The following is a 17561-nucleotide window of genomic DNA, read 5'->3' on the forward strand; positions in this document are numbered from 1 at the left end:
TGATTCCTTATGTAGCCAAACTTGAAACAACCAAAGAGATGTATGAAAAACTGATAGATTTATTTTCCATCAGCACTGCAGGATAAGGGATCTCTCTAAGGAATGAATTATACAAATTGAAGATCAGAAAAGAAGAAGATATAAATTCATATTTCATGAGGGTCTCTGAAATAAGAGATCAATTGCAGGAATGAGGAGAAATCATGTCTGCTCAACAGATGACTATGATAGTGCTGAATGCATTACCCGAGTAGTGGGGAAACTTTACAGCAAGCATGTGGTCCAAGAAGGAGGCATCCTCACTCAATTATCTATGGGAGATATGTAAAGTGGAAGAAGAAAAATTAAAGGTAAAGGAAGATATTGCAGTTGGATCCAAAGAGAAAGCATTTACTGCTAGGTTTAAAAGAAAAGGGAAGTTCAAAAAGTTTGAATGATCTAGCCACTAGCAACATCCCAAGAAAGACATGTCAAAGATCCAATATTTTTAATGTCACGAATATGGAAACTATTGAAGAGATTGTCCCAAGCGAAAGAAGAATGGAAAGAGGAAGTATGAAGGAGCTCATGTCACTCAGAAAACAAAAGACAATGAAAAGAAGTCGAAGAAGGAGGAGCCTAAGGATCTTTACTATCATTAAAAGATCACCTCCTATTTTTCTTTATAGGTCTTAGTTAGTGTAGCATGTTATGAATCATGAACATTCTTATGTGTTGTTAAAATAACTCTTTTAGAGAATGAACTGATTATGGATTTGATAACATCCATGAATGAACTATTGATGAATGAGGATATGTTGAATCCTGTGGAAATACTGTTAATGGTTATGATTAGTGTACATTGTATTTCTTCATGTAAGGATTCTAGGTAGAAATGAAATTGTTATGTGTAGGAAATTCTAAGATGAGAACATCTTGGTTCTCTGAATATTTGAAGAATTCCTACAAGAAAATATCCTTTGCAAAGAATCCAGGTCAATGGCACCTATTAACTACACTGCGGGGCAAAGATCCCTCAAGAATTCCATTGCAAGAATCATGATATGATTCAAGACAAATGAGGTATGCATATTTTGTTTGATATTATAATATGATGTCACATGGTTGCAGGTAACATGGATCAAGCATCATCAAGATCTCCTCCTATGAAAGGTTTAAATATGAAATCAACATAATATTTCCTCATAATATGGGATGAGGTAGTTTGTGACCATTGAAGAACTATGAGAGTTACTAGGAATGAAATACATGAGGATGAAAGAGATCGTGAGACATGCAACCATAACGAAGGCAACCAACATCTAGAGGATTAGGAAGACTTGACCCAGAAACCTCCCAGAATGATGTGAAGACTTTGATGGAAGTCTAAAAAGATGAGGACCCTTGACAACAAATATCATTGGGAGATGTGTCAACATAAATGCAGGATGTTTGATGCTTAAAAGAAGATGTCATTGGAAGAATGCCATCACCAAAAGGTAATATGTGATTTTCTTTTTGTATCTGACCTCTTGGAAAAGTCTGGGTATGTGTGTAGGATCAAGGAAAGGAGAGTTGTGAAGGATGTCACAACTACATACCCTATGATCCAAAGCAATCACTGTTGAAGAAAAGTGAAGAGAGCTGAGCTTATGAAGGTAGCCCCTGATGTAAATCCAAGGAGGATACTTTCCAGGAAACGAAGGAATGACATGATGAAGGAAAGTGATGGATGGTTGAGCCCTACACATGAAGTAATTGATGACATCTAAGTATTAAATCGTTAGTCAATTAGAAGTCCCTATAAAGCACTGATGATAGAGTCCTTGGGTAAGAGGGAGATCTGGGAAGTTCCTATGAGCAAAGGAACTCGAGCAAGTTTCTAATTAAAGAGAAACTTGGAACCCATCCCTGATTAAGAGGGAGATTTAGACATGACATTCTTGTCTTTAGTCTGGAAGAAAGAATGGAGGATTGTGTAATCATCTGGCAGCTGACACTATTTGAGGATGTGGTAGGGAATCCAAGACAAGAGTGGGTAAGAGGACCGATATTCTTGAGGGCTGGGAACCCAAGATGCGAATAGTCCTAGTAGGGCATACTTGGATAACACCCAGGTGGGTATGACCCTAAGAGAGACAATTATGATGTGTGTCTATCATTCATTAGTCTCACCAACATTGTGTGCTCTGATCTAAGTAAGAGATAGATCTATTAGTCAAGGCCTTGCTAAATGGAAATAATGCTGGTTGAAATGATGCTATAACAAATTGATTAAAAATACGCTCTTCTTATGAGAATTCTTCTGTGAACTTGAAAAATTGTCCAAGGTCCATGTATGTATGAATACCTCCCTAGTTAAGAGGGATTGTTGAAGAAAGTGTAACTAGGATCGGTCTTCATAATGACACAAGGCAATGCAGATGATGTAATTTGTATCTAGAAATTTTTTGTGTATTTTAATCATGGGTTTCATGATCAAAATATTTGTTTTAGTAGCTCTCATTATGAGCTCTAGGATAGGTGATAGGCTGTGTCATTTATGTAAATGTGTACACTTCAAAATGTACAAGTATGACTCCAAGATCAAGGGAAAAAGCATGTGACAATACTCCTTCAAAGATAAGAACAAAAGGTTAGCAAATGACCCCTCCAAACGAATTCAAAAAGGAAGAAATGTATTTTCGGCATAATATATATTTATAAATGAATGGTCAAGTCAGCTAGAAGTTAGCCTATAGACAGTTCATGTCGGCTTGGAGTGAGGGCCTCAAAACACTATAAATAGGCCTGTCCTCCTCCATTCGAATCATTAATTGCTTTGGGTCTCATTCCATGCGAAGGTTACTGTTCGTGGATGTGAGGATACAAAGAAGAGTGGAGCCGCAGTAAAGACTACCATAACCATAGTCAAAGCCATAGAAGTCTGCCACACGTACGAAGTTAGGGGCATCATCCAATCTGCCCTTATCACCAAGGAAACATCTCGTTTTTGGGTCTGTTTTGAAAGCGAATTTGTGAGAAGAAGTCTGGCTAGTGGAGCGAAGTTTTTGAGGGGCTAGAAGAGCCCTATATCCCTCACGTGCGAAGAAGCAGGTCTTATTTAAGGCTGCATTACAGTCCTTAAGTATCTTCATGTAAAGGGTCTGCTTAAAGCATAAAAGAGCTCGATCATACATCAAGGAGACGATAAAAAGATAGCGAGGTTAAGGAGGAAGATATAAGTGATAGTAGTCCTCTCACACATGCTTCAGATTAGTAGCTAGGGCTGCAATGATCAGTCTATTGAATCATCTCATGAAGGTCTCAAGTTCTCATGATTTGACAAGGATGCCATCCTAGGCAAGTGAAGACTAGGAAAAAGCAAGAAGAAAGAAGGAAGCTAATCTTATCATCTAAAGGTTGTAGATCTGATATATGGTGCAGCAAGTCAGAGGCAACAACAACATAAGATTCTAGCCTTGATCTTGGAGTCACTTGGTCTCAAGGGTCTTTGTATTGGTCCTGGAAATTTTATCAAGAGAAGAAACTATAAGAAGAATTACCATGGCTTTTCCTCTAAGGTTTGGAGAGGTTTTTCCCTCACTGCTACCTATATCTTGTGTTACTGTTCTTTTTTTTATTATGCATGGTAGTTGGTTGATGAAGTTAATAATTATTAACATATAAAAATTCATTTTTCTTGAATTGTTCAATGTTTGAAATTACTTCACAAGCAATTATCATAATAGAGAAATCATTAACATTACAAGCCCTTAGATTTCTCGACAATAATGTCAAGGGAAAGAAGGACCAATGTGAGGTAGAGCCCAGATAGAACAATGGAAAGAAGAAGGACCTTAGAAAAATAAAATATTTTCACTTCCATGAATATGGAAACTATGCAACCAAGTGTCCACAAAATAAATCCAGCGAGGAGCCTGCAGCAGGAACATGAGGAGATTTTCTGGCATCTCAATTCGAGTTAGATTTCACCATCATTGCATGCATGGCAAGTAATGTATGAAGTAGTGTATGGTACTTGGAATTTGGAGCCTCATTTCATATGACATGATCTAAGGAGTTCTTTAACAGCCTAAAGGAGAAGGACCTACTATTACACATAGAACTTGAGATGATGGGTGGTATATTACGAAAGGGATTGGTATGATAAACTTTAAGAGGGATCCAAGCTCCCATCTTCACCTAAAAAATGTAATGTACGTGCCTGGGCTAAAGAAAAATTTTATCTTTGTAGTTTTATTGGAGGATAGAGGTTATGATGTGGTTTTCAATAAGGGGAAAGATTTTTTGAAACATGTTTCTATTAGACAAGTGAAACTGATTAGATTTAGAGAGAAAAATATATGCAAGTTAGAGGTAGATGTTTCCATGCATGCAGCTATAATTCCAAGAGTGAGGTGGGGCGATGTAGAGAATTAGTCCCAAAGTTGTAAATATTTGGGCATTTTCCATAGGAGAGCATTAGAAGTTGTGGTATAATCTTCTCATGGATCATTACCCTTGCTAAATGGGCCCATAGTATTTAGTTGTAGAAGGATCAAATCCAGTTGATGCAATCAGATCTTGAGTGACAATTGTAAACTAGTTGCAATTAAATGCTGAGGAGCACAAAGCATTATTGATAGCAGTTCATGAGGCACGGTAGTAAATCAACAACAATGTAGTTTTCCCAATAGACAATGCAGAAAGTAGTAATAGTTAGATGCTCAGGGGATAGTTGCAGCTTAGAGACACAATTGATTCAATATTTTAGATACTTCTTAGTTGCAGTTGTTGTAGTAGCAACAACAACTGTGAGAGGGAGTCTTTTTATAGTACATTCCTACAAGAGCAGGATTAGAGTTGTGTATAACACTTTTCATGCTAAGAGGGAGTGTTTAAATTGTAGAAAGAAAATACTTTATTTGACTAGTGCCTTAGTCAAATGGAGAAAATTCGATATTCCACAACAACATTATGACTTGGATTGCAGTTAGCTAGAGTGACATGGCATTGTCTACTCCTTAAGTTAGTAATTTCGAGTTTGTAGGCTAAAAGTATAGTTGTACATGAGTTGATTGGTAAGATATAGAAATATAGTTCAGTTATTTTCATTTGAACCCAGTTAACTGATCTTTATTCATTAGTTGAGTCAGTTGAAGGTCAATTGCATAGTTATGACTATTGTTAACTCAATGATATGTCAATTAACTAGTCAATCAACTAAAAATATACCTATTCATGCATGGAACTTGACTTGCCTAGTTGAGTGGATGGAAAAGGCGCATTTGTATTTATAATTGTATATTGTTGAGTGTATAGTGCTTTTGCACTAAAAAAGTGATCAATTCCCTTTGGATTTGTGCAAGGAAACACATAATGTCCATATTATTTAGGAGCTTAATTCCTCCAATATTGTGAAAGGAAATAGGGGGTTCATTGAGGCTTGAGTTTGCTAAGTGTTAGCGAGAGAAGGTGAGGAAGTAGGAGAACAATTTTACAGTGCAGGGTGTGCTTCAGAGTTGAAGGAAGACATTGTAATTATTTATCTTTCTCATCTGAATTAATGAAACGTTACGGAGGGGTATTTCCTAGTCGGGTTCCCTTGTAAAATCATTGTGTTCCTTTTGTTTTGATGGTTTCATGTCATTGCATATGTTCCTATCATGTGTTTTCCTTCCCACAAAATAGTAAAATAAATTTATGTCTCTTGATTTCAGTTCGATTTCATTAGCATTAGCAAATTTCTTACAATTTCTATAAGTCATCCTCACATGTTGATGGAGATTATAGATCTGGTCTAATACTGGAAACCTCACTCCTTAGCTAGCGATATTTCTCTAACTTTGAGATCTTTTCACCCACACATTTTCACAAAAAATATAAAGAAAAATATATGTGTCTAAGAAAGGAAAATTAGCATACAACTAGATCCAGTCATAACGTAAATATCATGATCCCATGTAAGATAACATATAAGAGATGGAAAATAGGTCATTTATTTATATAAATAAATAGTACAATGAATACATTATAACTTAGTCATTAGGTGTTCCTCTTCAATCCCTTGACCTTCCTCCTTCCTTGACTCACACACAGACTAGGCTCATCTATGAAACATGGAATGATCTCCTAGTAGCAACCTTTAGCATAACAATGCGCTATAGTAAATTTCTTCTCTTCGCCACCATTAAGAGGGCTTGATTATATAGGCTCTTCCAAGATCTTGGAGGATGTATCTAGACACCTAGGGATAAGATAATTTTGGAAACTTTCTCAATAATTAACCCTAAGTAAGCTCATGACATCCTTGCTTGAATTGATCATCTTAGGAAGGTCAAAATCCAGAAGTTTAGGGGTCCATCACTCCATGAAAGAAGGCATCTTTTGTAGTTTCAGGGGGAACATTTCATGTTGTACAATAGTAGGGAGTCATGATACACATGATAACAAGGGCTAGGGAGTGACGGGCTATCTAATTAAGCTCAAATGAGGGTAAAAGAAACTACATTCTAAGCAACAATTGAGGTTAGTTAAACTAGGGTTTCTATCATCGTAATGGAGTCGAAAATAGTGTTATAACAAGAGGATTCTATGTTAGCCCCCATTACTTATCATAAAATGGCTAGCCACATGACGATTATGAATAAGACTATGCAAGTTGCAACTCTAGTTGACAGTTGAAGGCATCAAACTTAAGCCCTAGTTGGCTATCAAGCTATCTTATAACCAATTGACTAGGAGGAAAGGGGGTTCCATTCATTTTGATGGTATTTCTTTCTACATTACAATAGATTTTTTTTTGGAAGTGGGAGTGAAAGAGCCTAACAAAGGAAATTTAGTGTTTGTAGCAGTCTATGAGGCTACATGTCTTAGGTAACTCCGCAAAGAGTACCTTCTCCTTTGTAGTTGTGTTATTTCCATTCCAAAGACATAAAGAGAATAGTGTAGCCTCACCTTCCAAGTGAGTTTTCTTTCGTAAGGGTTTCCTAGAGCATATCATGTGTTCTTTATGATTGATGTGCGATTGCATATTATTGTTCTCTATTTTCTGCATTTTATCTATTACATGCATAAGCAATAAATTAACAATTAGTAAATCTAGAATCTAAAGGAATTTAACCTTTGTAATATTCAATTTATTTTAGTAGACCTATCATGATGAGTTCTCTAATGAAATATCCACAACAATTTACTAATCATAAAATTCTAAATATAATGTAATGATATTTCCTTATTATTATATAGAAATTCATAAAATTCATATACCACCTAACTTGTCATTCTACCTTATCTATTTAAACATTTATAACTAAATGACAAACATAATACTCTATAAACTACATTATGTAAATATAAAATATATTTACTAATATAATAAAAATACAAACAAAAAAATTTAATTATATATATTTTACTAATTTTTAATTTTTTATTTATTTCATAATTTAACATATTTACCTATTAAAGCTTTTTTTTTCCTTCATCCAATATTATCCCATAAAGCACCTCATTATCTTAAATAATTATACCAATATTATGAAATTTCCCAAAGTTTCCAATCTGCAATAGAATCTCAACATTTTGATTCATGGGTATCTTAAGTAGTTATACCAATAGTTCTCTTGAAGGGTTTGGTAAGCCATCACCAAAGATGATGGCAACATAACGAGGAAAAAAAAAATGAAATTTCCGAGAGTTTACAATCTGCAATAGAATCTGAACATTTCGATTCATGGTTTATGAACATTTCGATTCATGGTTTATGGGGGCATTCACTTTAATATTAAATGGTTGAAGGCTTTTTTTTCAGAGAGAAAAAAACCAATATAGCATAGAATGGTTGAAGGCTTACATATGCGTTTTTCACTAAGATTTCCGTTTCCCAAGTTTAATTTCCCATAGCCAATAAAGTGTCAAAATTTCAATTCATCGGTGATGGGGTATTCACTTTTAACATAATCACTTCAATTTAATATTAAAAAAACAATAATGTAATATAAATTGATAAATTAATAAATTTTAAGTTGATAAACTAGCCTAGATTGAATTGGGTGCATGAATTTTGATTTTCTGTCGAATAAAAAGTTATGAACAGCTTAAATTTAATTGCGGAAAAATATCCTTAATCATATACACCATGCAAGGAATACAAGGACTTTCAACCATTTTTTAATTTCAAAACATTAAAACGCGAAAGGTCTACACTCCACTCGCCTCGTATGTGCGTTTGACTTTGACTTCTCTATATGATAGCTCCGTTTGATTTATTTGGTTCAGCTTTTAAAACATATGAAATGTTATATTGTTAACGGTTGGGATTGTGTAACGTATTAAACGTAGCAGTAGGAGAATTATTTGCCAAATAAAATGCCAAATAATGTAATTTTTGCTTGATTGCTTCCTGATTTGGATGGTGAAGCGTTCCTCCATTTACCTGAATGTTTCCATTCACACGATTACCTGTAAATTGTATCGTTCCTCCCAAATCGAGTCCTTTGACATTGGAGTGTTTTCAGGCATGTCGAGATGTTTCGAAATTGAGTCTCTGAGAGGTCGTCAGCCTTTATGGCCAGGATTCACTGTCTTCACACAGGAGACAATAGTATTAATATTGAATCAAGTTGCTGGAGCTTAATGAAAGGCTTGTTAAAGATATCAATACCTCAAGATAGGATTTTAAGGCCAGTTTCTTACACGAGGTAGTGGATAGGACTTTAAGGCCAGTTTCTTACCCAAGGTAGCGGAAATGGATTCACAGATTCATATTCTTCAAGATGCCTCAACAAATTTCGATTGTAAGATAGATAATCATCAATTCATACCAGAAGTTAAAATTGGGGAACAACGGAGCGACCATTTGATGGAAATTGATAAGGAATTTCAACAAAAGCTGGCAAAGAATACGACACTGGCATTTCTAAAGCTTGAAAACAATTGCAGGAAGCCAAGGAGAGATTCACAAGAGAAATTTTTGAGAAAGAATAGGACTGTAGAGCATTGTTTCTGATAAACAAACTCTGGAAACTAGTGTATTGCAGTTGAAAGATAAAATTAAGGTCTTGTCTAGCGAATTTGAGGCTGCATGTAAAGCTTGGGAACTGGAAAAGGATGGGATTTTCTAACAGATTTCAACAACACGAAATGAGATTGAGGAGATCACTGAAAGTATATTAATTACAAAGAAAACATGGAAGATGGATAAAGGTGAACGTTTTGTCTTCATTAAGCAGGGCTTATAAGAAACAAATTGCAGACATGTCTGCATTGAACCAAAGAGTTTTATTTGAAAAGATTAAGTTGGAATTTCAATTGAATGAATCCAAGGAAAGGACAAGGGAACTACTTGAAAATTTTGAAGATGACATACCTTTATGGGATTCCAAAAATAAAAAATTTTCAAAGGCAATACTGTATAGTTGTGAAAGAGGATTAATTCTAAGGGTAGTGAAGGCAGATTGCTCGTTCAGAAAAATAGAGTGTCCGGCGTTGAAGTAGAGTCCTCGAAGGCCCGGTTGAATGAGAATATCACGAGAATAGCTCAAATTCATGATGAAAGGGTTCAAAATAAGAGGGTTCTACAACAGCATAGAGCAGAAAAGGTTGGTTTGCAATCCAGCTTGAATGATTCCAAGGGAAAGACTCAGGATTTGCTCAGAAAAATTGAAGGAAACACACAATTGTTGTTGGAGATCAGATGCACAGCAAATAATAAAACATATACACAGCCATAAAATCATGCACAGGAAACACAAGAATTTAACGTGGTTCACCCAACCAATCTGGGCTACGTCCACCAAACATAGGCATCGGCAATTCTTATTAATCAAACAGGAGATTACATAAATCAAATCCTCACAAACTCTCACACTACCAAAAACAATCCGTATGGATACCTATTTTATAGAAAGGAGAATCTAACTGCCTCATAAATCCTCTCACATCAAATTTAGGATGTATTAACTCCCTCCCAACAACCTGGAGCTAATCTAGCAACCAATTCCTATTGTTGTCACACATTAGAGATTTTTGCCTAATTTATGAAACAGAAAATCTCAACAATCTCCACCTTGACAACAATTAGCCTGATGCCCTGTTTGTTTATTATTTTATCTTTTCTGCAAGCCAAGAGAAGCCAAACACCAGTGTAGCTTCTCCAACAAAACTGGTTTCGTGAACATGTCTGCACAATTTTCCTTTGTATGCACCTTTTCAAGAGAGACTCCCCTTTCAGTGATAACCTGTCTTACAAAATGGTACTTAATTGGAATATGCTTTGATTTACTATGATACGCCGGATTCTTAGCCAAAGGTATTGCACTTTGACTATCACAAAGTAACCCGATGTTGTACTGTAACCTACCAAACTCACCAAGCAAACCTTTCAACCAAACCGCCTCTTTGCAAGCATGCGATGCAGCAATGTATTCTGCTTCAGTAGTAGATAAAGCAACAATATTCTGTAGCTTTGACATCCATCTAATAGCTCCACCTGCAAGAGTAAATATGTACCCTGAAGTTGACCTTCTCTTATCCAAATCACCTGCAAAATCGGAATCAACATATCCACAAACAAATTCACTACTCTTATTGTAAGTGATACAATAACTACTTGTGCCTCTCAAATAACGAAGCACCCATTTCACTGCTGACTAGTGCTCTTTACCCGGATTTGCCATGTACCTGCTGACAACCCCAACATCATTAGAAATATCTGGTCGTGTACACACCATCGCATACATTAAACACCCTACTACATTAGCATATGGAATTCGAGACATATAATCCTTTTCTTCATCTGAATTAGGACATAAACGCGAAGAAAGATTGAAATGGGAAGTGAGAGGGGTTGACACAGGCTTCACGTTATTCATACAAAACCTCAAAAGTATTTTCTCAATATACTTTTGTTGTGATAGCCATAGCTTACCATTGCTCCTGTCTCTGAAAATCTCCATGCCCAAAATCTGTCTTGCTGCTCCTAGATCTTTCATATCAAACGTCCTTGCCATCTGAGCCTTCAACCTATTGATTTCTTCTATGCTTTTTCTTGCTAAAAGCATATTGTCAACATACAATACCAAGATAATGAATATGCCATTATTTAACTGTTTAAAATAAACACAATGATCATATTCACTTCTAACATACTTCTGACTCAACATGAAAGAATCAAACTTCTTATACCACTGCCGAGGCAACTGCTTCAGGCCATATAAAGACTTCTTGAGCCTGCAAACAAATTTCTCATTGCGATGTTGAACAAACCCTTCCGGTTGTTCCATATAAATTTCCTCATCTAAGTATCCATGTAGAAATGCAGTCTTAACATCTAATCGCTGCAACTCTAAATCAAGCAAAGCCACTAATGCTAACAAAATTCTAATTGAAAAAATTTTAACCACTGGTGAAAAAATCTCATGAAAGTCAATACCGGCTTTCTGAGAAAACCCTTTTGCAACCAGCCGCGCTTTGTGCCTGTCTTCTGTATCATTCACACCCCGTTTCAGCTTGAACACCCATTTACACCCCACAATTTTCCTGTCTTTCGGAAGCTCAACCAGATCCCATGTGCCATTCTTACCTAAGGCCATCATTTCGTCCTTCATGGTTGCTTTCCACTTATCACTTTTCGAACTTTCTATTGCTTCCTGATAGCACAGAGGTTCATCTTCATTAGCAGTAAATGCAACAGAAATGACATAATCATCATACCTTCTCGGTGGCCATTTGATTCTTGTCAACCTCCTTAATGATGTTTCTAGTGCTTCCTCGATTAGTTGACTACCATCTGTAGGAACTTCTTGATGACCAGTATCTGAAACCTGTTCATGATCTATACCTGAACCCTGTTCATGTTCTGATTCTGAAACCTGTTCATGATTAGTATCTGAACTATGGTCATCATGACTATCATTAGAAATGCTATCAAACTGAATGTGCTGAAAATCAGATACATCATCCTGTTTCAATCTACTATCTACATCTAACTGTACAAGAGAGGATTCATTAAACTTTACATCTCTGTTGATGATGATTTTGCGGGTAGTAGGATCCCACAATCTATATCCCTTTGTTCCAACACCATACCCAACAAAGATATACCTTTTTGATTTTGGATCTAATTTAGTTCGCTGATGTTTAGGCACTAGAGCATATTCATCACAACCAAACACTCTGAGTTTACAATAGTCACAAGGGTGTCCTTTCCATACCTCTTGCGGAATCTTGCAGCCTATCACCGTTGATGGAGATTGGTTTATCACATAACAAGTTGTTGCCACTGCTTCCGTCCACAACTCCTTTTGCAACCCAATGTTACTCAGCATACTCCTTGCTCTCTCTAGAAGAGTCCTGTTCATGCGTTCAACAACTCCATTCTGCTGAGGAGTATAAACCGTGGTCTTATGTCTCTCGATCCCTGCATCCTTGCAATAGCTGTCAAACTCCTTGGAAGTAAACTCACCACCATTGTCAGTTCTTAAACATTTTATTGTTCTACCAGTGCTGTTTTCTACCAATGCTCTAAACTGCTTGAAAACTGAAAAAACATCGGAATTCCTTTTCAACATGTAGACCCACACTTTCCTAGAAAAGTCATCAATGAATAATACAAAATATGATGAACCACCATATGAAGTTGTAGGAGCTGGACACCAAACATCTGAATGGATATAATCAAGTATGCCTTTACTAGTATGTTTGCCTGTTTTAAACTTTTGTTTACTTTGTTTTCCAACAGACAATGCTTACAGAAATCTAACTTTCCATATTTTAGATTTGGAAGTAACTTTCTATCAGCCAAAATTTTTAACCCTCTTTCACTCATATGCCCCAATCTTTGATGCCATAAGTGAATGGAACTACTATCATGTTTAGACACCGTAGACACATAATCTGACCTTGTACTTCCTTCTAACTGAAATAGATTTCCTACCTTCTTAGCTTTCATAACTAGTAAAATACCTTTGTAAATTTTCATTGCTCCACCTTGAATTACAGTTTTATATCCATTTGAATCAAGTGCTCCTAATGAAATCAATTTTTTTCTTAAATCTGGTACATGCCTCACATCAGTTAATATTTTTGTTGTCCCATCAAACATTTGCAGTTGTATACTCCCAATTCCCACAATATTACATGTTCCATCATTACCCATGTACACAACACCATCATCAATTGATTTATATGTCTTAAACCATTCTTTATGGATACACATGTGGTTTGATGCACCGGAATCTAACAACCAATGTTGACCATGATTTGACACATTAACTGATAATACTTCATCACTCATACCTGAACCAGATGTCGAACCTGTATCTGTCGTATTTGCCTCCTTCTTTTCTGTCGAAGAATCTGCTTTAGAAGTTTGTTGTTGTCGCTTCCAAGAGTCCTTCTTTAAATTCCCTGATTTGCCACAGAACCAACACTTTAGCTTACTCTTCTTCCCTTTTCACTTTGAATGTGAGTCACTCGGCCTCCTGGAGTGTCTTTCTTTCGAACGACCTCTAACCATCATAGCTTCTGATATAGAGGTTTCAGAATGCGACCTTCTCCTTGTTTCTTCCAATAATAAGGATGCAACTACATCATCAAACTCAATAGTTTCCGATGAACTAAGACTTATAGAAGTAACAAAATGATCCCATGATTCGAGCAACGAGCACAATAAAGTAATAGCTTTATCCTCAGATTGAATATTTACTTCTATACTTTGTAATTGCACAAGAAGAGTATTAAAAGCATTTAAATGATCAGCAATCGATGTACCTTCCTTCATTCGCAAACTGTACAATTGTCGCTTCAGGAGAATCCTATTGGTTAAGGATTTGGTCATGTACAGTTTCTCCAGTTTCGTCCACAAACCAGCAGCTGTTGTCTCCGACACGATATTAAACAGGACATCATCAGCTAGACACAGTCGAATAGCACTTATCGCTCTTTCATCCATCTCGGCCCACTCATTATCTGTGATGTTGTAAGGCTGTTTGGATTTTCCCAACAACGCCTTTGCCACACCATGTTGGACAAGCAAATCGTACATTTTCACCTTCCAGATCTCGAAATTATTTTTGCCATTAAACTTCTCAATTTCAAACTGGGCACTTTGAGTTTTCGCCATTTTGTATCAGCAAAAAAAAACACAATAATCTCCAAAATTCCAACTTTTAAATACCAACAATTAAAAAACTGCCTATGCCTTATATGCCTTTGCTATTTTAAAAAAAACTTTCAAATCGACTGCTCCACGACGACCCATTTGTAAATGATTTTGCTCCTTTTTAAAAGACCAATTTTCAAACAAAAAACACTGAATGTGGTTTGCACTAAACAAATGAAACTGTTTGGAGCCTCCCTACGCTTTTCACTATTAATCGGACTTTGCTTGCTTTATTAAAGTAGGTTTTTGAGATCACACGGAATGTTAACCAGAGTAGATATGAAAATTGTGGCATTTGCTAGAAGAGTAAAAGGATTTGGTGTTATAATATTTTAGAACCGTTTCTTTGCTATTGTATCGATGGTACATCGCATCTTGACAAATTCCCTGGAAATGGTAGGTTTCACAATCACCTTCTACAACTCTCAAATATACAGAACTTACACAAACATTTTTGGATGCTCTTAACGCATGAGTTGTGCAGCAGCAACGCTCCACGCAGATGCTCTTAACGCAGTGTAATATAAACGCTCCACGCAGATGTAATACCTCCACGCACGCGCTCCAGCTGCGCCACGCCTCCAAACGCAGACTCCAGCATCAGGCAGCGTTTACTTAAGAGAAGACTCCAGCATCAGCCAGTCTTTAATCCACCACGCACGCACGCAGAGAATCCTCTCAGCACCAGCACCTCCACGCCTTTGCGCTCCACCTCCAGCACGTGCTCCACCTCCAACTGCTCTGATACCACTTGTTGGAGATCAGATGCACAACAAATAATAAAACATATACACAGCCATAAAATCATGCACAGGCAACACAAGAATTTAACGTGGTTCACCCAACCAATCTGGGCTACGTCCACCAAACATAGGCATCGGCAATTCTTATTAATCAAACAGGAGATTACATAAATCAAATCCTCACAAACTCTCACACTACCAAAAACAATCCGTATGGATACCTGTTTTATAGCAAGGAGAATCTAACTGCCTCATAAATCCTCTCACATCAAATTTAGGATGCATTAACTCCCTCCCAACAACCTGGAGCTAATCTAGCAACCAATTCCTATTGTTGTCACACATTAGAGATTTTTTCCTAATTTATGAAACAGAAAATCTCAACAATTGTGGGTTGCTGAAAAGAATAATATGGAAGGTAATCTCGCAGAGCTGAGAGAAAAACATGAGTTGATGGATCACTGACCCAAAAGAACAGAGAGCTGACCGTTGACGCGGAGGTCATTAAGTTCTAGGTGAATGCATTGGAATTTGAGCTGAATGAATCCCGAAAGAGTAGTCTAGAATTACAAAGGAAAAATGAAAATGACTGGCATTTATGGGGGAAGAAAATAAATAATTTAGATAGTACTCTTGCAGAGATGCACAAAAACATGAAGATTTGATTTTAGAATTGTCTAGAAAGAAAGAAATTGGAAAAAAATTACTCTCAAGAATGTCCTCTTTGCAAGAAATGAAATAATCTGTTTCAAAGGGTGATATAAAAATAACAAATTTAAGGAGTCAGATCAGGTATTAGTGGTGTTCTATGACCAGATCATTTTATATGTAAAATGTAATCAGAATTGGATAACTTGTATCTTCAGTGTTAATATGGCTATGAATTGGAGAATTCTAAAATTTCTTCCCAAATTAATTTGGATTCAACAAAAGGAAAATGTCAGTTTTCTACCTTAAAAACAAAACGCCTTTGATGAATATGGCAGAAGTCGTCCTCCTTGTAATTTGTTTATTCATAGGTCAAAATAAGCATGAAATTAATGGATGTCTTTTCTAATCATAGGGACTTGAACAAAGCCATTCATCACTCTTGGCGTTAGTGAATGCAACAGTTAAAAAAAGGTTTAGGTGATGTTTCTGTTTATGCCAGTTCTTTTTTATGCTATTATAAATAGTTTGTTCCTACCCGTTGTTTGTGTTATTTTAAATAGTAAATCCTTTGAATTTTTTTTGCCTGCAACTATTGCTATTGTTATTCACAAGATATTCCTTGTAGGAAGGAGCATATCAATGTGTGAATAAATGTGGGAAGAATATTGTTACTGTTATTCGTGAGCTACTCTTTGCCGGAGGGAGCATACCAATGTGTGAATAAATGTCGAAAGACTCATGGTTTTTTAGGTTTATTCATGGTTTTATGTTTTTATTTTTTCTTACCATTATAGATTACTGTTATTCCCAAGCCAGCCACTCTTTGCAAGAAGGGGCATATCAATGTGTGAATAAATGGTGGAGGACTAAATTTGAAGCTTAGATTCATCTCTTGTTTGTAAAAGATTTGTAAATTAATGTTTTAATGTTTATCTTTTTTTATTATTTCTAGGGAGTTTGTTTTCTGTATCTCCAAACACACAAATATTTAAGAAGTAAAAAATTGTGTTTTTAACAATTTAGTCTCATGTATTTGTGTTTTTAATGAGTTACTTTCGTGTGGGAAATTAAAGCAGACAACTATAATGACATGCAACTATGCAAGAATGCAAGTAAATAAATATAATAATTCTATTAGTCTTCAATTAATTCACAAAAAACCCTTTTCCAATTTAGAGGGAATTTTCAAATTTATAAAACCACCTCTTTGTATGTTTAAAACATTAATGTTAACACATTCCTCTAGTTATTATTTCTTTTTTTTGAAGTTTATGCTCTTAGTTACTCTACTAACTTTTACATATTTTACACATCAACAATCCATTAATTATAATGGAAAAAAACTTAAAATATGTAATTTTATTTTAATGTGTTCATTTTTATTATTTTCAATTTCATTTAATTTTTTTACCTATTTTGTATATTATATTATTAATTTTAATTAAATTAAATAGGTCAATTATATTTATTTATTTATTAACATTAATTAAATATGCATTATATATATATATATATATATATATATATATATATATATATATATATATATATATATATATATATATATATATTTTACCATTTTATAAACACGTAATTTATAATCTATATGAATCATTATTAGTCCTTGCCTCCTGAAGGACTATAGCATTTGCTTCAAGTTGCATTGGCCATGCATTATTTGACTATGCTTTTGCAGTTCTAACTAAAGTTTTGGGAAAAATGCTTGATATTTATATTTTTGCATAAATTAAAAAATAATTATTGAATTTTCACTCAATGTTATTTCTAATTTTCGATTGGTTGAGGAAACTTTGATGAGACATAATTCCCCTAGTGGAGAGCATTCTATTTTTCATTTTTTTGGAATGCCTGACAATTCATTTTAAAATTAAAATAAAAGTAATTTTGTGAATGGCCATTGCATTGGTAAGTTCTCTCACACTGTCATTGTTATGCTAGTGCTTTTGCTCAATGATGTGATAATTGATGTGGTTGTTTTTTTAGTGCTTTGTTCAATGATGTGAGGATTGGTGCGGTTGTAG

The sequence above is a fragment of the Pinus tabuliformis genome, chromosome 8 (assembly GCF_031772625.1).
Source record: "Pinus tabuliformis cultivar Carrire ecotype Pingquan chromosome 8, CPIR1, whole genome shotgun sequence".
NCBI classification, from domain to species: Eukaryota; Viridiplantae; Streptophyta; class Pinopsida; order Pinales; family Pinaceae; genus Pinus; species Pinus tabuliformis.